Source organism: Rhincodon typus, chromosome 3, assembly GCF_021869965.1.
Source record: "Rhincodon typus isolate 14 chromosome 3, sRhiTyp1.1, whole genome shotgun sequence".
NCBI classification, from domain to species: Eukaryota; Metazoa; Chordata; class Chondrichthyes; order Orectolobiformes; family Rhincodontidae; genus Rhincodon; species Rhincodon typus.
The window spans coordinates 53,706,470-53,734,452 of NC_063334.1; the positions used below are offsets into that span (position 1 = coordinate 53,706,470).

Sequence of the window (27,983 nt, forward strand, 5' to 3'; positions counted from 1 at the left end):
AACTTGCTGTATGAATTGGCTGTCAGTTTCCTATGCTACAACAGTGACTACAATTTAAAAGTACTTCATGGCGGTTAAGCAGTTTGGAATATCCTGAGATTGTGAATTATGTATTTGCAAGTCTTTCCTTCTTTTAGAATCACAATTTCTGCCACTGATTGTTTTAGTTTTCAGAAGTCACAGTCCAGCCTCCAGTGGCAGTAATGAGCTTTGCCTTGGAAGATGGGGGGAAGGGAATTGTGCACAGGTTTAGGAGGTTTTCATGAGTGGTGATTTATTGTGGTAAAGTATGCTGGAATTTACGCAGCAGTTGTGGCATCTCTTAGGCCAGGTTTTGCTGTCTTGGTATCTCCTTCTCATATCACTCTTATCTCCCACTGCAGCGATGATAAAGATGCTGCTGTTCAAATACTCAATCATTCATTTTTTGTCAATGTACATCACAATAAAAAATGTCATTTGCATTATTAATATTTTTGGGAACTGATGGCATATGTAATTTGACTATTGTGTTATCTACTATTAGGGATAACAATTTGAAACTACCTAATTAGACATGAGAGGTACTTTAAAACAGTCAGAGATCATGAAGATGAAATATCAATGCTAGTTACTTTTTCTTCTCTAAGTTATCCTGAAACTGAGTATATATCTCCAAACTGGTCAAAATCTAGATGTGCGTGATTAAATTATTTAAACTAAACTGGTCCCGGATTTAATTTCTTCTCAGTACCTTATAAGTCAATCTCAAACAGAACAATAGTTGAGTGTTGCATTTGGTTGAGGCATCTCAGAGGAAATTGAGAAATTAGCCACAGCGCTCATTCTTGTTTAATAATAAAGGATCCTGGTGCAATGTAAGTGCCGATGGAAAGGGGAAAATTGGGCCAAATTGTGACTCCCTCACTACTGTTGGTAGTTTCTGTTTAGACATATTGGGATTGATGGTTCTTTGATAAAGGCATTGGAGCATTGCTGGTGGAGGGGAATCCCAGTTTGATCTGCTGCCTTCAGGATGGGAGTGGTGCAAAGAAGACAAAAAAGAAAGGCGTTTGTATTACTGTTGTTAACTTCTTGTGGTTGTTTGGAAACTTTTTATTTTAACCATGAATGTGTTAAAAATTGCTTGACATGACATCAGCTTCCAAACTCTGTTTGTACCAGAAGGAGACTAAATAGCTCATCTGATAAGATCGACCCATCAAGGAATACAGTATCTAAAAGGTAGAAAATGAAAAACATTCTGTGTTTGTTTTTATTTATTTTAGGAAGTTTGGCTCTACCCGCAGCCTTAGTCACACCTGTAGCTGGAGGGAAAACTGGACTGATTTCACTGAAGAGTGGCGGAGATGGTTCTTCTTGCTGGGGACTGAAAGCCTGCTTGCCAAACAATTTTCAGAATAGCCTGTAGGAAATAGCAGCCTGTCACACAGCCCTGACACACTAGCTTTTACTGACAATACTCATTCTGTCTGACTCACTTCCTACCCTAACCCCACAACACACTGCACCCCCATCCCCCACAACCTCCTCCAGACAGGTATTTCCTGAGGGAGGGACTTGATGGCAGTTAAGGGGGGATCAAGTTTCCTCAACTCCCCTTTCCCAATGTTGATTTTCTGAAATCTATACAACATAATGAATTAAATGGCTATATTCATTCTGCTTTTTGGCTGCCATGTCCTACAAAGTGAGGCTGTGGTTACACAATTAGAGGTTCCTGCAGATGCAGGCTGACTGCAGAGATCCCTACAAAAAGAGGCAGTCTCTGAAGAATGCTGCATGCCTGCAATACGGGTTAACAGTTGCTGGTCGGATGATGTTACCGGTTTCTGAAGGTATTAAGAATGACAGCTGTTCGTCTCATTAACCTGCTTTCTTCGTATTGAAAGAAGTAAACAAATGGAAGAGAAAAAAAGACATTGGTATTGTATCTTGAAGGGGCGTCAGTTTTATGGTGGAACAGTCTGATCATTGAACTGATAAATAGTTTTCTCTTTATGGTATCTGGAAAACAAAGGATTAATTTATGTTGTAACAACTCGTCTTCTCCACTTTGCAACGAATAAATGAATATTCCATTTGTTTTAGTGTTGCAGTCAAAGTTTGAACTTTGCACAGGAACATATTTGTTTTTTATTCTTTGTGAATTCAATTAGTAGTAACGCTGTCAAACCATTTGCATTCAGATTTTAGCCACAACTTCAGACAAAATGAAGAGTTGTCAAGTGATCCTGATGACTAAGTTGGGAAACAAACGGTCCAGTTTGAAATGAAAATGCCCGGTTGAATCCCTCTCTCTGTTGTTGATCACAGATATAATTCGTGCTCCTAATTCGATAGTGGGTGGCAGGGGAAGTGATAGCTGTTTACCACTGTATCACAGCTCGGGAGCAGAAACAGAGGCGAGGTTCTCGCTAAAGATTGTGACCGAAGTGCCCATGCCTGGACAACTTGTGATGGTGTGTATAGCTGAATAGCCTACTTGCACTCATCTCCTGTGTACACGAAGAGAAACTTGGTGAGGTGCTGGGGGTGGCGGAGGTGGTAGAACAGGGTTGGTAGAGAGGTGACAAAAAACTCAGTAAACGACTGATATACAACTGTTGGGTGCAATGTTTATAAATACTGTTGTTGCGGAAGACCGGTGCGAGGAGTCCAGAGGCTGTGCTCTCTGGTGTCATCATTATTTGATTCAATGCTGCCGTTATCTAAGATTATACTATTCAAATTCAGGTGCCTGAGAGATCGAGGCTATATTTTGTTATGTAATGTAGACCAGATGGATTTAGGCAGGAAACAACAATCGTTTTACACTAAGTCTTGTATAAAATCCAACGTTATCCTGGTATCTTGGCAGATTGTTGCTTTTGCTCTGGTTAGTATTTTAAAGCTGTGGGAGTTCAATTTTTTTTGGAGAAGTTTCTAGATTAAAAAGAATTATGATAATGTTTTCACTGCTCTATGAATTTCAGTGAAATTTGAGGGCATAAATTTAAAAACATTTTGAAGGAACTGGTAAAGGAGGAATTATTTCAAACAAAGGACTGGTTGGGCTTGCAAAGCCTTCAGAAATAAAGGTGGAAGTAGAATTACAGTTAAATATTTCTCCAAAAAATTGAAAGTACAAAAGGATAAGTTTTAAGGGACTGAGAGACAGGATTTGCTGAATGGTTGCTTGCTGTCCAGAAAATTATTTTCTTCAAATCATTTAATTCTAAAATATTTCCCAGGCTAAAGTCAATTGAGATAAAATCATTTACTAATTAATTTTTAATTGTTAAACAGCGCTGTAACAATGTTCATTTTCTGTTAATCAACTATGTGGATGTGACTGGGTCTTAAATGTGTTGATTGTTTGGATTTGGTAGATCTAGTCCCACCAATTTAAATAAAAAACATTCCCAAAGCTGAATAAATCACAGTAAAGATTTTTTCATTCCAGTCCTGCAAATAGGTAATTAGAAGGTTATTTACATTGAGAAAATACTTCTTTAAAGGCGTAGAACTGGAACATCGCAACTAAAACCATGTTTAATATAATCTTCAAAATGTTGAACAAGTTTACACCTCATAATCAGAACTGAACACTTAGATGAGAACAACATCTTGATTTGGCATCGTTGCAGTTATTCAGCATGGTGGCACTGCAGTGTGAGTCTCTTCACATTAGGGTGCAAAGGCACAAAATGTTACAATGTGGCACACATTTTAAATTTTTTAATTTTAAAATAACATGGAAAAAGTACTTTTCAAACATTCGTTGATAAGTGACACCAAACTGTCAATTGCAACTGGACAGTGCTGTCATTTTGAAGGGGTAATGTCGACAGTAAAATGTTCAGCCATCTACATTTGTCTGAGTGATGAACAACAGAAGAAGTATGTGACATTGTGAGGAATTGATATGATTTGTCTGTCAACATGATTTATGTCATTGTATCTTGAATTTGTAATGAAATGAGTAAAGGTTTGTCAAGTTGTCCTGTGCAGAGCTAGCTCATTTTAGCTGGGGCTGAATTGGAGAAACTACTACAATTGAACCCAGTGTCTCAGGGCTAGACAGGAAAAACAGCTGGGATCTCTCCCCCTGACTGCTGCGCAATGATTCCCATTAAAATGTACATGTGGATATTGGTTGACAGCAAGGTTGAATTCTGCTGTGATGGTTTCCACAGCTGAATAATTTGATAACAATCATTGCTTTAGCTCTTAAGAAAATACCCACTTAAATGTTTGCACCATTGGAAGTTAAGCCAAAAGTGAAAACAAATGGAAAAGTAAAAGATCAAATTAACAATATCTCCAAAGTACTGTTTCACAAAGAAAATGCTCTTTTATATGTGTTATATGCATATATACATATATATGTATATATATATATAACCCATTAATAGATTTTCAAAGCGAAGAATAAATTTTTAGAAACTATTAATTGAACTTATGTTCGCCAACCTTTTTTGGTAAAGCAGAGTGGATTTTGTTTACAGCATGGAATTTCTGGATTGCAGGTCAGGAGTTATTGAATATACAAACCACTCCGAAGAGTTAGTCTTTCCTGGCTCCACTGGATGTATGCAGAATGCAATAAATATATCAAGATATTCATAACTTAACATACTTTTCTGTAAAAGAATTGTGGCTTCTTCAATAACAGATTAGAACATTGAACACAGAATAATATAACACAGAAATGGGCCCTGCGGCCCATGATGTTGTGCCGATCATGACGCCAAATTTAACTAATCCTTTTTGCCTGCCCAAATCCCTCCATTCCTTGCATATTCATGTGCTTATTTAAAAGTTTCTTAATTGCCCCTGTAGAATCCACCTCCACCACCACTCCCGGCAGTGCATTCCAAACTCTATGTAAAAGATTTGCCCCTCACATCTCCTTTGAATTTATCCCTCTCACCTTAAATGCATGCCCCGTAGTATTAGACATTTCAACTCTGGGAAAAAGATACTGACTGTCAACCTTATCTGTGCATCTCATAATTTTACAGACTTCTATCAAGTCTCCCCTCAGCATCTGTCACTCCAGAGAAAACAACCTGAGTTTATCTAGCCTCTCCTTATAGTTCATACCCTCTAATCCAGGCAGCATCCTGGTAAACCTCTTCTGCACCCTCTCCAAAGCCTCCACATCCTTCCTGTAATGTGGCAATGAGAATTGAATGCAATACTGTACATATGGCCTAACCAAAGTCTTGTAAATCTGCAACATGACATCCTGACTCTTGTACTCAATTCCCCGACCAATAATGGCAAGCATGCCATACGCCTTCTTTAACACCCTATCCCTTGCGTGGCCATGTTCAGGGAGCTATGGACATGAACCCCAAGATCCCTCTATACATCAATGCTGTTCAGGGTCCTGCCATTAACTGTGTACTTTTCCCTAACTTTTGATCTCCCAAAGTGCAGCACCTCACACTTACCTGGATTAAACTCCATCTGCCATTTCTCTGTCCATATCTGTAACTGATCTATATCCTACTGTATCCTTTTACAACCTTTTCCACTGTCCACAATTCCACTGATCTTTGTAGTCTGCAAACTTACTAAGCCACAAAGTCTGGATCACTGTGGAACACCATAATCACAGACCTCCAGCCTGAAAAACACCCTTCCACCACTACCGTCTGCCTTCTATGGGCAAGCCAATTCTGAATCCATGTAAGGAAAATGCAGACTATGATTTGTAATGGAAACAATAACCTGCATTTGATAGCAATTTTAACATTATGGAGAATTGACAGCACAGAACAAATCACTTCATCCAACAGATCTATACCAGTATTTATATACCATGCTAGCGTTCTGCCATTCTTCATAGCACACAGTCTAATTGCAAGTCTAAGGGGTCTAGTGATAGTAGTAGTGTCCCTACCTCTGAATGAGGAGACCTGGGTTTAAGTCCCACCTCCTCCGGAGGTATGTAATAATATCTCCGAACAGGCTGATTAAGAAAATGTATAATTGCAAGTGTTATGGACCGTTGTGGGTTCCAGAGTTCTGTCATAGACATTTGAACAGGTTGATTAAGAATATTTATAATTGCAAGTTTTTTGTTTTTATTTGTCTTGGCTCATTTGTCGCAGAATTGTATCCTACCAAGAATTAATAATATCAGGAAACATGCAGAAAGTTAAGGGTAAAGGAACAATTCCTATTCAGAGCTCCATCAGCAAAGCATCAATATGAAAAATGTGAGATAACAAGGTGTAGAGCTGGATGAACACAGCAGGCCAAGCAACATCAGAGGAGCAGGAAAGCTGACGTTTTGGGTCTGGACCCTTCTTCAGAAATAGGGGAGGGGAAGGGGATTCTGAACTAAATAGAGAGAGAGGGGGAGGCGGATCGAAAATGGATAAAGGAGCAGATAGGTGGAGAGGAGACGGACTGGTCAAGGAGGCGGGGATGGAGCCAGTAAAGGTGAGTGTAGATGAGAGATAGTAGGAACTGCAGATGCTGGAAAATCTGAGACAATAAGGTGCAGAGCTGGATGAACACAGCAGGCCAAGCAGCATCATAGGAGCAGTAGTTAGGGTGGGGGTTGGTCAGTCAAGGGAAGATGGACAGGTCAAGGAGGTGGGGATGAGGCTGGTAGGTAGGAGGTGGGGGTGGGGTTTGAGGTGGGAGGAGCAGATAGGTGGGAGAAAAGATGGACAGGTCAGGGAGGCGGGGATGGAGCCATTAAAGGTGAGTGTAGATGGGGAGTTAGGATGGGGATAGGTCAGTCAAGGGAAGAAGGGTCCAGACCCAAAATGTCGGCTTTCCTGCTCCCCTGATGCTGCTTGGCCTGCTGTGTTCATCCAGCTCTACACCTTGTTACCTCAGATTCTCCAGCATCGGCAGTTCCTACTATTTCTGAATCAATATGAAAAATGTATTTTGGCTGTAGTCTTATTTCTCCTGTATGCAAAGTGCAGCTGGGTTTATTTTAAGACCTTTAGGTAGGTAATTAACCATAGTCCATAAGGGACATAGGCATCTCTCTGTAATATTGATTAGATGGCTTGAGAGGCACCATTCTACATCATACATGAAGTAGACAAGGAGGCAGAGTCTCAGTCAGATCAGAAATTCAAATCCGTGCTATTGGCACAATTCTGAACAACACATTAACCATCTAGCTAACTGAGCTAACTGTTCCCTGGCAAGATCTTTACTGTTATAAATATAGCTGTTCTTTGATAAAGGTCACTTCATTGATGTGTGCATTAGATTTGCTTATGAATTGTTCATGAAGCAATTTCAATTTGTTAAATCCCACTTATAAAGGCCTATTCTTTAAAAAACATTTCTGTTTTGAAGAAGGGCCACTGGACCCAAAATGTTAATTCTGATTTCTCTCAATAGATGCTGCCAGACCTGCTGACTTTTTCCAGTAATTTCTGTTTTATATTCTGATTTCCAGTATCCGCAGTTATTTTGGTTTTCTACTTAGCTATTTTTTGGTGTCTGTAGAGATTAGAATGATCTTATTATATAGCTACAGTTTCTGGATGTGGTCTCACAGCCTTTAAAATGATGTATGTGGTAAAATTAATTCACAGGGTGAAGTTGTTCCCTTATTAGGTCACTTGATGTTCCACTGATTACATGAGTAAATTATAACTTCTCTTCAAAAACTTGTGCAAATTTCTATGAATGAAGGGCACCTCTTAACTGATATCCGAATGAAACATCTCTATCATTTACCTGTCAGGAAACTAACCCACACCTATTTGATTAAACATAGATACCTTAGATTTGACAACAATACTAGATTCATTCAAAAATAGTCGGGCCATTATTTCTCTATATTTAGCTCTTTCATCACATCGGCTAATTTTTGACCTTCCTGATGCATGTTAAAAATGTCAGATGAACAGCTCTATTGTGGATAGACAAAGAGAACCATACAACAGTGTTGCTTTGTGTATTTATGGTGCATCTTAAAGTCAGATAATACATGAAGTCTGGGAACATCACTCAGTTCACCAGAGAGCTGGAGAAGAATGGAATCACTATATGTGTACATTGATATAAATCTGTTTTAATAGACTGTCTGCCTTTCCAACCTGAGAGAAAAACAGGGGAGAAAAGGCTTTTGATTCTAAAGTAGTTTAACAAAAAATTACATCATGGATAGTTACAAAGCTACAACATTTCAAGAAAGGTAAAGAAAAACTTAGAAAAAATTTGGAACATCCTTGCAGTTAGTTTTTAAAAAAATTTTATGCATCATTTAAATTTCTGATGAAAACCTTTTATTGATCTGCTGTTTTGTGCCAATTATAGTCATGGCTGAATCCTGTTCATTTTAGTAAAATGCCGAAGGCTAATTCATAATTGCATCATTGCTACTGATCGAAAGACATGCATTAAACAGCAGTTTTAATTTAGTATGAGTGTAAGGAACTAACCATACGTAAGCTGTATAGAGTTGTAAATGCGAATTTGCTAATGATACATAGTATTAAGGTTAATCGGAGCAGGAAGTTACAAAGAAACAGAGATGAATTCATTATGGCAAATCCTGGTCAATGTGGCAGGTGTAATAACAAACTATAAAAAAACAAAACTGTGGTTGCTGTAAATCTGAAACAAACTACCTGCCTTGATACGGAAACTGTTTGAGCCGGAGGTATGGAGGAACAACAGGAAGGTACATTTGCAGGCACAAACAGAATCAGCCAGGTTTTATCAAGTGGCAGAGCAAGCTCAGGGGGCTGAATGGTTTATTATGTTCCTAATTCATATTTGTATGTTCAAATGTTTGTGTGTTAGCTGTCCCAGACTTTTCCATTTGAATGAATTCCCCAAATATTCTTCAACCTGAGAAATCATCATTTCATCTTCTACACCTTGAAGATCCTGAGAAGACTATAATTTGACACAAACAATATTGGAGGTCTGCTAGTTCTAAATTGTTAGAAACTGGTATTAATCTCAATAGGATGGTTTGCTACTTATGTTTCTTACCAGTCTTAGGTCCAACTGTTTGCATAATCATTCACATGTCCAAGTGTAGATTTGGGAACATATGGGATGTACCATGATTGTGGGAGCAAAACTTTTTGAAAGTTGTATTTAATAAGCTGCAGGCCTGGATTTTCTTTACAGCTGTTCCTGCTCCATTGGTATGAATACACTGGAAAGACAGGAAGATTGTACCACTGGAGCAGGAACAGCATGGAAAAAAGTTTCTACAATAAATGTCTGAAAGGATCTGGTGCCAAAACTTTTGAAAGCCTCAAGAAGTTTCTAATACATTAGACGCCTCTGCTACTTCTGAAGGTGAGGAAATTAAAAATTGTTTGACAGAAATGAAGAGAAAAGAGACTCCATGGATGGAACAAGTCAGTAAGCAAGCAACTAAGTAGCTGGCATCTGAGTCCTCATTCAATGGCAACTGAAGTGGAAATGCCATGCATGAGTTGGCTGCAAACAAGTTTATTTCCATGCCACTCCACAATCCCACCCTCAAAACAACATTACAATATGGTGTACAGTTGGTGGAGGAAAACCTTTGTCCACAAGTGACTGGTATTGTCACCGGTGGCACTAGTCTGATACTGTCAGTGCAAATTATGTTATTTAAATAAGTAAATTTAACTAAAGCAGAAAGGTTAATGAGAACCTAATGTCATAAGGGGAAGAACTGCTAAAGTATACCTTCTGAATTTATTATGCAACATAGTAGATGCAGTAAAACATGTCATTACACATTCCATTACTGTGGTATTGGGAGACATTTGAACTTGAACTTTCCAGGTCCTGGCCTTGTACCCAATTTTCTGAATCAAGAAATGGAACATTCTCTAATGGCACAGTAAAGGAAGTAGTAGTGCAGAAACTGGTTTGGATAAAATTAGGTAAAGGGGCAACAGTCAAAATATTCACAGTCTTCAATGTAGAAAAGCCATCAGTCTGAATATTCTTGATTTTAGTATGCTGAGTCATAGAGTTGTACAGGACAGAAACACAGAGCCTTCTGTCCAATTCATCCATTCTGACCAGATATCCTAATCGAGTCCCATTTTCCAGCATTTGGCCCCTATTCTTCTAAGCCTTTCCTATTCATGTACCCATCCAGATGCCTTTTAAATGTTGTAATTGTACCAGCCTCTACCACTTCCTCTGGTAGCTCATTCACACACACACTACCCACTGCATGAAAAAGTTGCCCCTTAGGTCCCTTTTACATTTTACCCCTCTTACCTTAAACATATGCTGTCTAGTTTTGGACTCCCCCACCCTGGGGAAAAGACCTTATCTATTTACCCTATCCTTGCCCCTCATGATTTTATAAACCACAAAATGTCACCCTCAGCCTCCGACACTCTAGGAAAGCTATTAAGCCTGTCCCTACAGCTCAAACCCTCCAACGCTGGCAACATCCTTGTAAATCTTTTCTATATGCTTTCAAGTTTAGCAATATCTTTTGTATAGCAGAGAGACCAGAATTGAATGGATATAAAGTTAGAAATTGTGAAGGCTCTGGTCACAGTCTTATAAATATTTTTTATGCAGTGAGTTATATGGCCTGGAATGCAATGCATCAAAAGGTGATAGAAGCAGATTCAACAGTGACCCTCAAAAGAGAATTGATATACACCTTAAAGGAAAACAAAGGATATGGCTATGGGGAAAAAAGGCAGCTGGTTGTAGGACTGAATGAATAGCTCTTCCAAAGAGACTGAATAGGGATTATAGGCCAAATCATTCCCTGCTGTGTTGTATCATTCTATGATTGTCTAATGCCATTATGACCTTGAGGTAAATGATAGCAGGGAATGAACAATGGGGCTTGTGATGAATGATACACCACATTGGGCATTTCCGCACCTTGGATGACAGAGAGACCTTGTATATGATTGATAGGGGGCATGGCCAATCAGACCAACTATACATCTTCAACTGCCAATGCATGTGGTGATCAGCTAGGTGTCCATTTCAAACCAACACTACAAAAAAGTATTGATCTTTTTCTTTAATTCAGCTATCTTTGAGAGGGAGCAAAGAGTACCACTAGCAATTCACTTCTAGATGGTGGTGAGTATAAGCAGCCCTATAACTCAAGCATCTTGGCTCTTGGTATCCAAATAATCAATTGGTGATATAGAACCCGAGCATTTCTGAAAGAAGACACGTATTGTCAAAGCTTTATGTTTTGCACTCATCAAGACAATTTACAAAAATACCAACTCAAGGCAGAAACAAACATTTATACAGCATGGGATAACAGTGCTGATTGGTTAGCAAATGGACTCTGATTGGTAGAAGTATTGTCATGAAGAATGTACTCTTCAGTTAACTGCCAGGCTTTGCTTTCATTGACTTCGATTGGTCAGGGCATTGCCCTGAGAACTGAACGGTGAATGACTGCGACCTATTGTATTCAGTTGAAGCATGCAGAGGGTATGTGCATATTCTTTCTATCTGCAAAGAACAGGGCCCTGTGTATTAATACATGCAGCTTCCAGTATTTGTAAATGCACCACATGGCAAGCCTGACTGATAACCCGAAATTGGTTCTCAGCATAATACCTCACACACTCAGGATTATCCAGCAAGTGTTGTCCAATTGTGGAATCACATCTAATGTTAGACACTGAGCTGTGAGGTTTGCAAGCATAGACTGGTTGGGTATGGTCAGCAGCTTGCTTATTGTGAACAGCTGAAGCGTCAAGCTGTTTGATACAATCTGGCAGTCTTTGGTAAGTATGGCCTGCATACCAATCATCACAACAGGACTGAAATTCATATTCCACATCACTCATTCATCTTATTGGCAGAATTTTTTTTGGTTCAATAGCAGCACCTTGTCAGTGGGGATCACTACTCATGCTGTTACTGTTATATTAGCAGTGTGAAAGAGCAAGTTTCACCTCTTGCTCAACATTTGAGATTCCATACAATTCCAGAGTATTCTGAGGTGGACTGGGCTTTTTTTCACAACCAAGAGTGACTGTCTTAAGACCATTAAAATATGTGCATGATATATGGTGAGAAATGATCTGATCATGATAGCCATTATCCCACAGAATGGCTTTGATGTGCTCTATTTCACCGTGCAATCTTGATGCTGAAACTGTCACTTTAGTGCAAACACAAAGCTGGAGAAATGTAAAATAAACTGTCAGCAAGCTTTCTTCCATTTTACACATTTGCAAAATTGAAAATCTATTTCAAGTTGATAAAGATAAACTGGAACTTATTATATTTCAAATATATAACACACATTAATGCTTTGTGAATATTCAAGGTGCAACTTGAAAAGTGTGGCCCTGACAGCAACAGCTGAACACCACTGGATGTGAATCCCATGATTCATTGCAGTTTTAGGATCCAACGAGCAGAAATGGAAAATAATTGCAATAGACAGTCTCTATAAACAGACAGAAGACAGCTTGTTGATATAAAACAAATACCACTCTCATGCAGAAATATTTTTAAAGCTATGCTCCTTTTATGGTAAGTTATTAAAATGTAAAAGCAAAATCCATAAACTTTGAATTATATATAGGAGCCAGATACGTTATTTATTAAACAGTGTTTTCATGATTAGTCTTGTTACCAAGATAAGGGCTTACGGAGTTGGGGTAATATGGACAGAGAATTGATTAAAGTAGAAAACAGAGTATAAATAGGTCGTTTTCAGGTTGGATGTCTGTTATTAAACTAGTGCTTGAGCTCAGCCTTTAAACCATTTATGACCAAAATCATGTGCATGGAGGTGTGCAATTTCCTATTCTCTTCTTGATACTATATTAATTTGTCACCTCATGTTATCAGTGCTTTTCCTTCATCTCCATCTACTCACCTACGCTTCCTGCTTAACTTTACTCTGGGTGGAATTTACAGTCAGGGGCTCCTCCACCAGTTGGAAAACAAGGAGATCTGATAGAATTAAGTGCTAATCAGCCATTTATCTTTCCTGCCACTGGGCTTCCTGGTTCGTGCGATGTGACTATACCTTCAGAAACCTTAATGTGGTGGAACAGCTGATCAGAGGCTGGCATGGGAAGGCTTCCCTTGAATCTTCCACACCAAACACAAGCAGGCCAGGATCCCCACCTGCCTATTCTCAACTGATTACATGGCTCCCCTGACTCTACAGTTGCCTCCCATAAGGCATTAAATTACACCAATGACATTATCCTACATCATTCGTATCTGTATATGTTTGGCCTGCTTCAAAAGCAGCTGGTGAAGGTTGTGTAGTGCTCTTCCAGTAGTACACTGCAAATTACTGGGTTATCCTAGATGACTGAAGAGATATGTTTGGAGAAATGCATTTGTGCATTGTACAATTGTGGCTTACACTCCTTAAGCCTTTATCTTGGTCACAAGACTAATTATGAAAAGACTGATTGATGAATCAATCATACGTATTGGCTTACGTAGTCATGTGACCTCTGCTGTAACTTGCTTTCATGTTAAAAAGGGCAACAATTAAAACGCATTACATGAAACAGGAGAGGCTGAAATGTTTTCCAATGAACTTTTGTATAACCATGTGTATGATAATTTGGCAGTGTGGATTGTCCACCCATTTCATTGAAATCATTGGAATAAAAATTCACTCCACCATACTAGCTTTGAACAGTAAGATTACGCTGTATCTGGTAAATACGTAGATACTTTTATCCATTTGAGAACCATATTTTGACAATTATTATGATTAATAATGGAACATATCTTATCTCATAATCATCTCCTCATCAGAAATCACACAACACCAGGTTAGGTCCAACAGGTTTATTTGAAAACACAAGCTTTCGGAGTCTTGCTCCTTCTTCAGGTGTTAGTGAGAGAGGTTGTATCAGACACAGAATTTATAAGTAAAGGATCAAAGGTTCACACAACTGATGAGGATATATTCAACAAATCTAAGATGTTGTTAAATCTTTAATCCATTAGAAGGTTTCAATTGATTAATACGTACATGTAAATCTCTGAATTTCTTTAAAGTCACTGCCTTGAGAGAACTAAAGGTTTTATCAGTGTAAAGAAGAGGTAACCTTTTAAGTCAGACAATGCATGTTAGGTGTGAGGCCTTGTTTAGAAACTGTGTTTTGGTTTGGAGTCAGACTGGTTTTATTTCTAAAATAGGAATTTATAAAATGCCACATTGATTGACTATCTTTAAATTGTGTGCTTTTTGAACAAAATAGAATGTATCTGTAAATACAAATTCACCCCATAGATTTTATCTGTTTGTCAGTGTCGTGTAGCTGGTCCTCTGTATCCTGAGTGCAAGCTGAGAATATGGATTCTCTTGATTTCAGGGTTACGGGGCTTGTTGTAGAGTTGGTGTATGGGATCATTGAGCAGTTTGCGAGAGGCGGGACAGCAAAGTCAATCAGTGTTATAGGTCGACTTGAGTGGGTTCATGATCTTTTGTGCTTCCTTGCATTTCTGTAGAAATTTGATGTCTGTGTCAATATATGCGATCTTCTTGGAGATCCTCTCCACTTTGAGCCGGCAGTTGGTGGTGTCAACGGTAGCCATGATGTGGAGGTGCCGGTGTTGGACTGGGGTGGACAAGGTCAGAAATCATATGACACCAAGTTATAGTCCAACAGGTTTACTTGAAAACACAAGCTTTTGGAGTCTTACTCCTGCTTCAGTTGTTAGTGAGAGAGGTAGTATCAGACACAGAATTTATAAGTAAAAGATAAAAGGGTCACACCAATGATGAGGATGTATTAAACGAATTTAACATGCTGTTAAGTCTTTAATCAGTTAGAAGGTTTTAATTGATTAATATGTATATGTAAATCCCTGAATTTCTTTCAAGTCACTGCCCTGATAGAACAAAAGTTTTATCAGTATAAAGCACAAAAGATCCCAAAAGGACTACAGATCATGAACACACTCAAGTCAATCTACAAAAATGGTTACGCTGAGAGACTTTGCCGTTGCATCTCTCAATCACGTCAAACTCTTCAATTGTGTCATACACCAACTCTACAGCAAGCACCATAACCTTGAAATTGAGATAGAGTCCATATTCTCAGTTTGCACTCAGGATACAGCAGACCAGTTACGAGACACTGACAAACAGATGAAATCTATGGGGTTAATTTGTATTTACAGATACAGTCTATTTTGTTCAAAAGCACATAATTTATAGTCAGTCAGTCAATGTGGCGTTTTATAAATTCCTACTTTAGAAATAAAACCAGTCTGACTCCAAACCAAAACATAAACTGAATTTAAACAAAACCTTACACCTAATGTACATTGTCTGACCTAAAATGTCACCTCTTCTTTACACCGATAAAACCTTTAGTTCTAACAGGGCAGTGATTTGAAGGAAATTCGGGGATTTACATATACGTATTAATCAATTAAAACCTTCTAACTGATTAAAGATTTAACAGCGTCTTAGGTTTGTCGAATATGTCCTCAGCAGTTGTGTGACCCTTTGATATATTACTTATAAATGCTGTGTCTGATGCCACGTTTCTCACTAACACCTGAAGAAGGAACAAGACTCTGAAAGCTTGTGTTTCCAAATAAACCTGTTGGACTATAACCTGGTGTTGTGTGATTTTTGACCTTCTCCACCCCAGTCCAACACCGGCACTGTCACATTATAAGTCATAGACTATATGTTGTAGTACACAGCAATAGCTCTTAAATATGTAAAATTCCAATATCTGCCAAATTCTCCCTGGAGAATATTTTGATCATACTTTCCATGAATGTACTGAAGTTTTCCACATTGAATTTTCAACAGTTGTACCACACTGTGCTTTCCAATTATGTGCCACTTCGGTTTTTAAACATAAGAACATGTTTAGGATTGACACAAGATGATTTGGTATGTTTGCTATCTTGAAAAGTATGACATTATTTTTAAAAGTTCATTATTTTCACTCCTGGTTTAGGAATTGGATTTTCTTGTCATTGTATCTGCATAAACAAGAGCAATGAGAGGCAATAAGAGACAATGATCAATCAGCGCAAGGGGTTTCACCATAGTATGATGAGATCATAGTGCTGCTCTGTCATTAGAGAGACAATTGCTGGCAATTTAACTTTAGGGTCATCCATCTTCGGGCAAGAGGAGTGTTTGAGAAGGAATGCCTTTCATTGTAACCTTAGCTGGTGCTGGAATTGAACCCACACTGTTGGCATCATTCTGCATCACAAACCAGCTGTCCAGCCAATTAATATCACTGAGCCCCTTCCCCCAACTCCCCTTGCCTGAGGCATGGTGAATCTCAGATTAAACCATCACTACTCTTATTTCTCTCTCTCTCTCTTTCTCTCTCTCTAATGAGAGAGCTGTCCTATGATCCAGTAGGACTATGGCAATTTTATGAGCACTATCACATTGACATAGGTAGCTGACCAGGCACTTATGACACCTGTCTGTAATTGAAGTCTGGCACTGTACGTATGTAGATCAAGACCCGGTTCCTGTTTCAAGACCCCTGCACAAGATAGCAAAGCAAAGGCTGGAACAGGCTGTGGACCTATTCCTCACAGGATTCATCAATGGTTGCTGTGGCCTTAGTAATAATCACTGTATAACATTCCTGGCTCCACAGTCCTTCTCTGGCTACTGCTGGCCATAATAATTCCCTCTTTCCACGGCCTCACAAGACATGCATAAGTGCAAGGCAAACTGTCTGAATTGTACCAAAACAGAAGTTGCTGGAAAAGCTCAGCAGGTCTGGAAGCATCTGTGAAGAAAAATCAGAGTTAACATTTCAGGTTGAGTGACCCTTACTCAGAAACAGTGACCTGAAACATAACTCAATTTTTTTCCACAGGTGCTGCCAGATCTGCTGAGCTTTGCCAGCAATTTTTGTTTTGGTTTCTCATTAATAGCATCCGCAATTCTTTCGGCTTTTATTTTGTCTGAATTTTTAACCTTGTGTATTGGGCAAATATCTCTGGATTCACAACAGGTTCTTATTCAAATTATTGAAATAAAGCTTGAGTCCAATTTTGATTGCAAAAACAAGGCACAACCAATTTACAAATTCTTTCTTGATGCATCTTTGTGTTTGCAGAGCAGATTTGTATCCATCTGTGACAGCTGCTACTTTCCTTTACGTTCATTTGAATTATGTGCTGTTTCTTTACAGTAATATTCATACTTTGCGCTCTCCTTTAATCCCAAAGCAGTTTTAAGATCCTCCAAATCGGTGAAATGGAAATGACTATAAAAATTGTTCTGTAGTTTCTACCATTTGTGTTTGGTAGTACATTCCCCTCCCCATCCAGGCATCTGTCTGTTCCAACCTTCATCTCAATCCATTAGAAAGGCTTCCAACGGTACGAAAACGGGGCTTTCCATCCATATGATTGCATCAATCTTTATATCTGCTGCACCTGGATTAACACATCTTTTGACATTTATTTTGCTGGTTAAGTGGTTTGTTGGCTGCTTGAGCAGGATTACATCAACATAATTTTCATTTCAAGATTCACACATTTCAAAACCACACATTCCAGTGATTTGATCATTTGGTCAAAAATATCATAAACCAAACCAAGCGTCACATTTATAAGAAACAAGTACAATTGCCAACTCTTGCATATTGTCCTTTGGGAGTCAAATTATGGTTCTGGTGAGCTCATGCTCAAGGATGTGTTGTATACACAATTCATTAATTACAGAGCTGTAGATGAACATCAATCTATCTAACAATGTGATTTATCTGTTAAATAATGAAGTCAGGACAGTGTTAAGAGTACATAGTCTGAGTGTAGGTACTTTAATATCCCACTCATTCTTTCTTTCAAAATATATAATTTTAAACTTCTTTGCATTAAACTGAATTTTCTACATGCCCACCAATTCCAGCCTAGGTCATCTTGAACTCTGCACTGTCCTCCTAATATTACAAGTTTTGTGCCATCTGTAAGTTTTGAAATTATGTGCTACATATCCAAGTCAAACTCATCAATATAAATTAAGAAAAGCAACTCCTAGGATACAACACTATATAGTTTCCATAGTCTGCAAAATAAATGTTCATCACAACTTTGTTTCCTATTATTCAGCCCACATCGTACTCATGCTGACACCCATATGCTTTGACTTTTCTCACATCCCTGGTATGTGACACTTTATCAATTGCTTTTTGGAAGTCCATGAACAAAATGTTAACAAATTTACCCTTTTTAATCCTCTCTGTTCCATCATCAAAAACTCAAACCAGTTGGTTAAACACAATTTGCCTTTTAAAAAAATGCCTGCTGGCATTCCTTAATTAATCTACACTTATCCAAATTACTGTTAATTTTGTCCAACATTATAATTTCTAAGAGTTTTCATATTTTAGTGTTAAATTGACTGGCCTGTAGTTGCTTGACTTAACCTAGCAGTCCTTTTGGAATGAGGGTGCAACATTTGAAGTTTCCTATCCCCTTTACCACCACTTTTTCTCAGCAGGATCAACAGACTGTGGCCAGAGTCTCTGTGATTTCCGATCTAACATCTCTCAGTATCCTTGGATGCACCTGATCCAGTCAATTTTAAACACTTCCATTGTTATCCACTTAAGGGTCAATCTGCCTCCACCATCATAAACCATGGGCCGTGACAGACAGGCAAGAGTGGACAAGATTTTTCTTACAACTTTTTTTGGAAAGGCTGCAAGGTAAGGGAGCAGATTGTTTGCTGGTGCCCTCTTTGCATTGTGGGGAAGGGGGTGGATGCTCCCAGGACATTAACACCCTTTGTTTCTTCCTGCATGGCCTGCAAAATCTGTGCCTCTATCCCTCATGCAACCGTCCCTACGGTGCTCTAACTTGTCCCACCGTTACCTGGGTCTGGACACTGTCAACAATCTCTATGGGCCTTCTTGCAGTCCTGGCAATGTCCAGTCTCATGACTGAGGTCTAGAACTAATTGGACTGCTTGAGCTGCTGACCAATCAGATGGTTGGCAGCCCTTGAGTGTAGTACATCTTGTCCACTGAGAGGTAGTAATCCAATTCACAGCTTCTTTAAGCTGCCACACTATGTTATTGTTGCAAAGCAGGCTCTTGAAATGTCGGTTGGTTTCCAACCACCTTTTCTGGGGAAGTGTACTGTATATTCTCCTTGCCACAAACTGATCTCCTGTAAAATCCAGATTTAAAGGTCACAAACTGTTGGAAAAGGTATAGAATGCACCTCATCTATATACATCTACCTTTGCTTAGTTCAAACCAAATAAACTCTATCTTTGAGTTTTGTAGGAAAGCCTTATTTTTCAACACTGTAACATTCTCCTTAAATGATATGGCTGCCTTCCTCCTTTTTTTCTTCTCTGAACATGTGGTATCCAGGAATATTTAAAAGCTCATTCAACTCTTTTTTTGAGTCAAGTCTCTTTTATCATCATATATTGTGTTTCTGTGTGGCTGACATGGAGCTTAACGACCACAATTATTATGTTCTATTAATTCTTATACATACAGTATAAACTTAGTTTAGACTCTATGGTATTACCTATTAGCCTGACCCCACTTATGCCTACTATTTCTTACTCTAGTGCTATCAGTCTAACTCAAGCTGACTGCACTTTGCTTTTTCCTTTCTAATGTTATCTGGTTCCCAATCCCTGTCTGACTAAATTGATCTGAGTAATGCTTCAAAACACCCAACAAAGACATGCCCTCTGTATCGGTGAAACCTGTTTGGTGTGCATAGGTTCAACGTCCAGTGAAGATAATCCTCAGCCCAGAAATCCAAACTCCTCCTTCCAGCCTCTAGCTGCTACTCTTGAGCTATGCAGTTATCTGTTCTCTCCCCCTATCACTATACTCACTGGTGTGTGGCACTGACAATAATCTGGAGATCATTATAACCTTTGAGAGTCTGCACACCAGTTGCTTTCCTAGATCCAAGGCTCTGACTTCAGGAGCTGATCTGTTTTTCAACTTGTATTGTTGGTACTGATGTAGATCTTAGCCATGTTTGTTCATTCTTCCCTCTATTCCCTTCACCCCTTCCTCCACCCCCACCCCCACCCCCACCTTTAGAGTGCTCTGCAGTCGTTCAGCGACATAATTCACCCTGGCAAAGGTAAGACAACATACCATCCTGTTCTCCTACTACAAAATCACACATCACTAATGCTGTTCTGCTCCCCTGCGCAGCTGACTCAACCATGAAATTGTGGATTTGGTTCTGTCTGTACTCCCCAGAGGTACCATCACTCATACCAGTACTCTGGTATTTCTGGTATTTAGACTTATCTTAGTGTCAGAGGAATCATTGCACAGGAATGTTGGGCGGTGAAAAGAGCAAATGAGGAGAATTCTCTCAATGCTGTCTCACAATAAATGGACAGCAATATAGATTTCATGAGATTAGAAGCTGCTTTGGGGAACTTTCATATTGGATACTGGTGTCAAGAAAGCTTTATTGATTCTGCCACCTGTCTTATATCTGTTCCAGTTGCCAATGAATTCTGATATAATTTTCATAATTCTTTCATATTTTATGTTTGTTTTGGTACTTGAATTCTAAAGAAAGCCAATTGTGCCAGTTACATTGCTATTTCTTATTTCCTTGCTAATGGCAATACAAGTTTCCTGGTAAGAATTCCCCAATATGTGAGCTTTCTGGAGGTAGATGAAGGGAAGGAGGCAGGAATGCCAGTCTGATCAGGCTGCAGTCCAAGTGTTCTGTGGTCACCATCATCATATCAGTATCTGTAAACAAGACTGTTTGTCCTCACTTTGGCACAGGATCACTAAATGTAGAGCTTGCTATTCTCAAAGGAACCAGCGACATCAGATCAAAAAGTACAAAAAATTGTAGGAAAGTCTGATGAACCATAATGCTGGAAGATTCCTAGGAGACATCCCAATCTTAGTGCATCATGCTTCAGACAGTAATGTATAAAATGTGGTAAGTTAGGGTGGTCAACAGCCAGCAATATTTATTTGATCATCCTGACAGAAGCCAAATGTGTACATGTTGTTGCATCTACTTGACAATGACTAAGGAGAAAAGTCTTTACATGGCTTGGGCCAGCACAAAGCAACATGAAAGCCCATATTATCTCCTGCTGGACACTGCAACCAGTGTACTTCACAAAGTCAATTTCTTTTCATTTGGTATTATCAAGGTGGTAATAGCCTCAAAATGTGCTGATGGCCTTATGGTTGACAGTGGTTATATAACTGGCTATACTTTGAAAGGGACCCAAGTGATCGCTATTTTCAGATAGTACATCCCCTATTGAAAAAAAAAAGACTGAATTTTCCCATTCCTTGGTAGTGTTTTTTCAAGTGAGATTTATGGCACAGGGTCTGCCATGGCCCACAGAAATACTTTTCACTCAATCTTCTGCTCTTCACCTCATTACATATTTAACCAACCTCTTCAGTTCCCATCTTATAGAACAATGCAGGAAGAGATTTGGACATCCTCACTGCTAGCAGGACTTTGCAATGTCATTACACTAGTGACAAATTTAAACCTGAGCACCACTTGAGACATTGCAAGCCAGGGACTAACCATTTGCACTGTAGCCCTGCAACATTACCGAAGAAAATGACCCAGAAAGGCAGATTAACTTCTCATTATAGCAAAAGGAACCCAGAGATATTTGAGGGAAGGGAGGGGGAACGGTGGGCAGTACTTTATCTCGCTGACCAGCAAATGCATTAAAAAGCAATGCAAGCCACAAAGGATGACAACATAAAATTAAGCACAAAGTGATCAAACGCTAAGAAATGACTAAATGCATTAAGATGAATTTTGAGTAGAATTATGACATAGCTGTGTGTCCCTTTGTGCAAAATGACCTGGCAGAAACCTTCAAGCAAAAGTGTCCCTGAGCTCCAAAATGAAGCTCTGAAGGACTAAAGTGGTGTGTGAGTTGGTCCGAAAGGAAGCATGATGATGTGATGAGGTTGGTGTCCGCTTGTTGCCAACTTGTTTGGGTGGAGAGTGGAGGAGGATGGTGTTATTAAAGCATGATGGTGTGTTCTGGTGTAGTTAGAGTTGGACGAAGGCCCAGACAAGGAAGGGGTGAGCTGCTGCTGGCAAGTAATGACCCTGATTTTCTTGTCAGGAATTGATGCAGATGGGCCCCTCAAGGAAGGAGAGGAGAATTTGAAGCTGCATAGAAATGAGATGAATTGGGCTAATAATGAAATTCAAACCCATGATAATAAGGTAATTGCTGTTCATTAGAAAGATTCTAAACTCACATTCAAACCTGAAGGGGAAGATTGGAATTTTTTTCTTGAGATCGTGATTCTGATTTTTCCATTTTTGTTGTATTTAGCAAAAATTTCTTGCCATTACCAAGCTGCTTAAAGACAGCAGAAAATTCATGCAGCTTTTCAGTGGTGTAATTGATCCTGGCGCCTATAAGACAACATACTATCCTAGATCCACATCTGTGGCTGTAGTAATGTGTTCTCCTAATTATTGAATTTCCTATCTTTAATGGTCTCAATTAATATTCTTTCTAACTTCCCTGTACAATTGAACCAACCATGGCATTATAGACCTAGCTCTGTTTGTACTCCTCAAAGATACCTTCACTCTCACCAGTATTAGTATCTCAGTCTCAGTTCCCTTTTTAAATCAGATTAATTGTTGGAGGATGCATAAAATATTATTCATTGATTTTCATCTGGAGATCAATTGAATTTTGGAAGTCTAGAATCGTTCCTAATTGCAGTATTGTTCAAAGTAACCTTGTAATGCTTTTCAAATTAGGAATTTTAAATATTTAAGAATTTTTTTGATTGGAGGATATGAGTGTCAAGATAGGGATGTTGGAGCAGGTGTGGTAGAATTATTAAACAAAAGTAACTGCTTTTACTCTGATGTATTTCACAACTACATTGCCCTCTGAGTCAAAAAAAACAATGTGAATATCAGCAAGTAAAAATCAGTGTCTGACCACAATACAGACCAAAACTGATTTCTCATCATGCTAACCTCTTGGGAATGACAAACTTTTGTAATATTTGAGCCACAATGATTGGCTGCTTTGTTGCTACAAAATGTCTAAGAAAAGTACATATTTAGTCTTAGAAATTAAGCAATTCTTTCCTAAGTACAAAAACAACTCATAACATTTCTCAGCTTATCAGTGGCATGGGCTTTAAGATCACTAAAAAGGTCTCCTTTTGAAGTGCATTGAGTGAACTGCCGAAATTGGACAAGGATGTGGCTGCTTTTCCTCTCTCTCCTACACATTGCCATTTGACCATAATCCATTCTTACTTACTGCTTCATGAATGTGAATTTTCACAGTTGCTAGTGGTAGATAAATTTAAGGTGAAAGTTTATACCTTCTATTGAAAGCCCTGCAGCAGTTGAAGTAACTGCTGGCTTTGGTGTCTACTGACATTTGTTCAACACCTGATGTCCAGAATGCTTTCAGGCCTGACAATTTGTAAGATACCAGTAAAAAATTAGGTCAAGGCCTTGCCAAATGATGTTCTCTATTGTGTAATGTCTTTCAACAGAAATGCAGTGAATGTTTAAGGGACATGGTCATAATGTTGTCACTGTGACCTAATGATATCAAGTTTGAGGTCTGAATCTTACAGAGCTTTGTTTTCTTGCAGCATGTTAAACTGAGGCTGAGAGAAGTACATCCAAATTGTTTAGTTTGAGTCCAGACATGCATATGCCTATGATTATAATGCAAGTATTTAGACACCTAGTGCTTTCATAACAATTTGTTCCATTCTTCAGTTCTATGTGAATCATTTGTCACCCATGAATTACTGAAGCTAACACAAGAATCACAGAGTAATAGTGACATTCTATCTAGCTACATCTCAACAAAGTGCCTCTCTACAGCTCCAATTTCAAGCACGAGATCATTGTTGTCCAAGAGAACTTGCTAACTAACTGTTGGATTAGCTACTATGACATCATTTTAGGCACATACACTCATTTTGATGGAAATATCTTCAAGCCGCAAACAACATAAGTTACTGTGCTTCACGAGTATATTATTAACTCATGCCACGATTCAGTAATCAAGAAAGCACCAATAGCATAGTTCTTATGCTCTGTTATGCACTTTTCTTAGACATTTTGTGGCAACAAAACAGCCAGTCATTGTGGCTCAAATATTACAAAAGTTTGTCATTCCCAAGAGGTTAGCATGATGAAAAATCAGTTTTGGTCTATATTGTGGTCAGACACTGATTTTTACTTGCTGATATTCACATTGTTTTTTTTGACTCAGAGGGCAATGTAGTCGTGAAATACGTCAGAGTAAAAGCAGTTACTTTTGTTTAATAATTCTACCACACCTGCTCCAACATCCCTATCTTGACACTCATGTCCTCCAATCAAAAAAATTCTTAAATATTTAAAATTCCTAATTTTAATTTTACTAGTAAATGCAACAGAATGTTAAAGTATATGTACATATGCTTTACAAATCAATATTCCTATTACACATCCAATTATGATGTGTTTTGTTTTGATTTGTTAATCAGAAATGCCACATCTAGATTCCCAAACAGCTACATTTGTTTGATTAATCGTTTATGTGCTGGACAAGTCCCTGTACAAATGCAGCAAGACATCCCTGCTCCTGTACTTGAATCCTCTCATTATGAAGGCCAACATACTGTTTGTCTTATTCACCATGTACTGAACCTGCATGCTTATTTTTAGCAACTAGTGTACAAGGACACCCAGGTCTCGTTGCACTCTTCCTTTCCCATCTATTGACATTTAGATAATAATCACCTTTCTGTTTTTGCTACAAAATTGGATAATATCACATTTATTCATGTTACACTTCACCTGCCATGCATTTGCCTTCTCAATTAACTGGTCCTAATCACTCTGAAGCATCCCTGCATCTTTCACATAGTGGACCCTCCCACTCATTTCTGAGCCACTGTGCTGCCCATAGGGCTTATGAAGGAGCAGTCCATGAAGCCTGGGGAAAGTGGGCAACTCAAGTCTTGGGGCTTTATTGTATTGGGTCACTGAGAGAATGGTGACAGTAATAGGGGACAATTGTATCTAATAGGGTGGACCTGACCTACATGTGACTCCAGACCCACAGCAATGTGGTTGACTCTTAACTGCCCTCTGGGCAATTAAAGATGGGCAATAAATGTTGCCTAGCCAGCGATGCCCTCATCCCGTCAATGAATAAAGGACCCGCATTGTGAATAAGAGGGTTTTGGAATCTCCAAAAGGGAGGAGAGGGAGTTCACTCTGGACTGATCATGGGAGGGTGTAGGGTCAAAAAGGCATAGGAATTCCAAAAGTCATGGGCTCTCAATGTAAAATGGGGACATTAATAGTTATATAATTGGGCTAAAAATAAATGAGTATGAGTTTTAAGGATCAGCGAGACAGTAACACAAAAGGGAACATGGAGGATAGGGGAAATTCATGCGCCACAGGTACAGCTTGCAAATTATTGTTGCTAAAAATGAATTTGGACTTACAATCTTACATGGCAAGTTTCCGATGTGCAATAACAAAACACAATGGCTGATACTATATGCAAAGTAGATTGAGTGAGTTATTGTTTTCTCCTTCAGTTGCAAAGTAAAATTCTTGGAATTGGAGATCCTGCTAGGGGCAATTGAAGTAATCATGACTGCAGTACTTCTGTAATGTAGCCAATCTGGCTTCGATTTGCACTTAATTGGCCATTCAAAGAATTACCATTAAAAGTTATAGCCTCAAGAAATCATGACCCTTAAATTCTGTGCACTAATTGCCTCCTTGTCATGTTAGCTAAGCAACCGTAATGAGACCTAGGTACATAGAAACAGAATCTGAAGTTTCCAATTCACAGACACATTCCATAACAAACACTGTAAGGCAATGTCTGCAGCTACTAGATTTGCACACTGAAATGTAAGTATGCAAGGCCGTGGTTGTGACATAGAAAGGAGCCTTTTATTTGAGTTGGGGTGATCATGATGGCTTGCTGGCAGAATTCTACTCCCAAAGTAACATGGCATCTTTGGATAAAGTGCCATATCTCAGAGCTCATAATGGAGGCATGGCCTTCTTCAAAAGCCCGTGTAAAAACAAAATACTATAGATGCTGGAAATCTGGAATATACACTCGAAACTTCGGCTGTTCAGAGAAAACTGTTCAAAGGCAAAACCTGCACTTACAAGATTTAATGTGCACGTTTTGTGTTTCACACTCCAAGGCTGCCAAATTTCCACCCCAATGGAAGCAATTAATGATTTCACCTGGCCAATGGCCTCTATGAATCATACTTGCACACTCAGTGTGTTGACTGCACAGGCCTGGTTACATTCTCATCCATTTAATTGCGGAGAAACTGTAAACCAAGACAACATATTTACTAAATTAACAGGAAAATGATATTTCAAATAGAAAGTTACATTTCACTATAAAGGGTCAATACTGTACAACAAATAAACATTTTATAAAATCACAAGTATTTGCATAGCTCTGTTCAAATGTGGCTCTATGTAACTGTACAGTTCCAGAATATGCTATTCTTAAAAGGTAGGTCAGGAGTCTTACCCAACAAGTGCCTTCACTGCAAAGTTTCACAAATATGGTTATTAGCAGCAAGGCACAGTCCAAATGAGAGGTGGAACAAGCTGGGCTGCTCTTGTAGAGTGCAGGCATAAACATGATGGACAGAATGCTTTCCTTCCATGCTATAAGCATTTGATGATTCTATGACATCCAACCACATGAAAGTGGGAAATGAGGTGTTTGGGAGTGAGGCTTGTGATTTCCAGCCTCATCGGCTGTTATCATCACAATGAAAATCCGGCCTGAGAGCCATCCCCATTATGTAAGCATACAAAGCATTTGTTAACACAAGCATTCACCATTTTAATCAGATTCAAAATGTGCAGAAAAATATAAATGGGAAAAGAGGCTGGGAAAGCTAGTAGAAGGCTAGGAATCCTCAATGAGTTTTGGCTTTACTTGTCTCAGTCAGCAGGACTGATTTTTAGCTGCAGTAGTGTCTATCATACAGACAAGTGAAATGAATGAGAATAACCTTTGCTGTCCCCAACTTTAGAGAGGTGAACCTCAGCTGCTAGTCCTGTCTAAATCTTATGTTGGGCAGTAGAGTGTTCATACTTCATATAAATTTCATATGTAAAACAATATTCTACAAGAATTCAAAAAAATCTACAGAAAAAGACCTTTGAAGAGAAACAGTGTTTTCTAGATAAACTTTTTTTTAAAAACAGTCTAATTTCAGGTAACTTATGAATTAACAATAGATATAGATATCCTCTGATTATAAAGAGGTAATTGCAGAGATGCTGAATGCACTGATTGTGGTCTTTCACAATTCACTTTTATTCCAGCAAGGTTCCAATGGGTTAGAAGACCAGTTTAAATCAGTCATCAATCACCAGGAGACACTAGTTTCCATTATAACAGAAGTGGTAACAAAGTGCTAAGAACATTGTGATGTGTTTAGGCAGAGTCAACATGGGTTTATTTGAAAAGAAAGCCATATTCAACGAATTTATTGAAATATTTGGGATGTAACCAGCATTGGAGAGAAAGTGGAACAATTAGGTATAGTATATTTAGATTTTAAAAAGGCTTTTTGAATAGGTGACAGTTAAGAGCTTATTACAGAAGGTAAGTGTCTGTGGAGTTATGGTTAACAGTAGCATTGATTACAGATTGGCTAAGGACAAAAGCAGAGACCAGGAATAACTGGATAAATTTCACATTTGCAGGCTGTAACTAATGGGGTGCCACAGGAATTGGTACTCGACTCAGCTATTTACAAATTATGTTAGCAACAGACAAAGGAACTTAGGGTAATGCATCAAAGCTTGCTGATTATATAAAGTTAGGGAATGTATGTTAGGGATGAAGTATGAAGTTATTTTCTTTCATTGGAAGAATAGGAAAACAGATTTTTATCAAACAGTGAGAAAATATTAAATGCTGGTCTCCTTGTACACCCCAAAGGCAGAAAGTTAAGTTGCAGATCTAGCAACAATTAGATAAGTAAATGATTTGTTGATCCTTATTGTAGTAGGAG

At 38.7% G+C, this 27,983-nt stretch overlaps 1 long non-coding RNA gene across 2 annotated transcripts in view; it reads left to right on the forward strand.

Moving 5' to 3' along the window:
- The first annotated feature begins 1,624 nt into the window (after positions 1–1,624).
- Positions 1,625–27,983, forward strand: part of LOC125482812 — a 34,420-nt gene continuing 8,061 nt past the window's right edge. The window contains exon 1 of one of the 2 annotated variants that reach the window (XR_007261788.1): positions 1,625–1,838. This is a non-coding gene — a long non-coding RNA (uncharacterized LOC125482812). Of the gene's footprint in view, positions 1,839–2,400; positions 2,463–27,983 lie in introns of those variants that run through there. The other variant, XR_007261787.1, reaches the window with a different exon arrangement.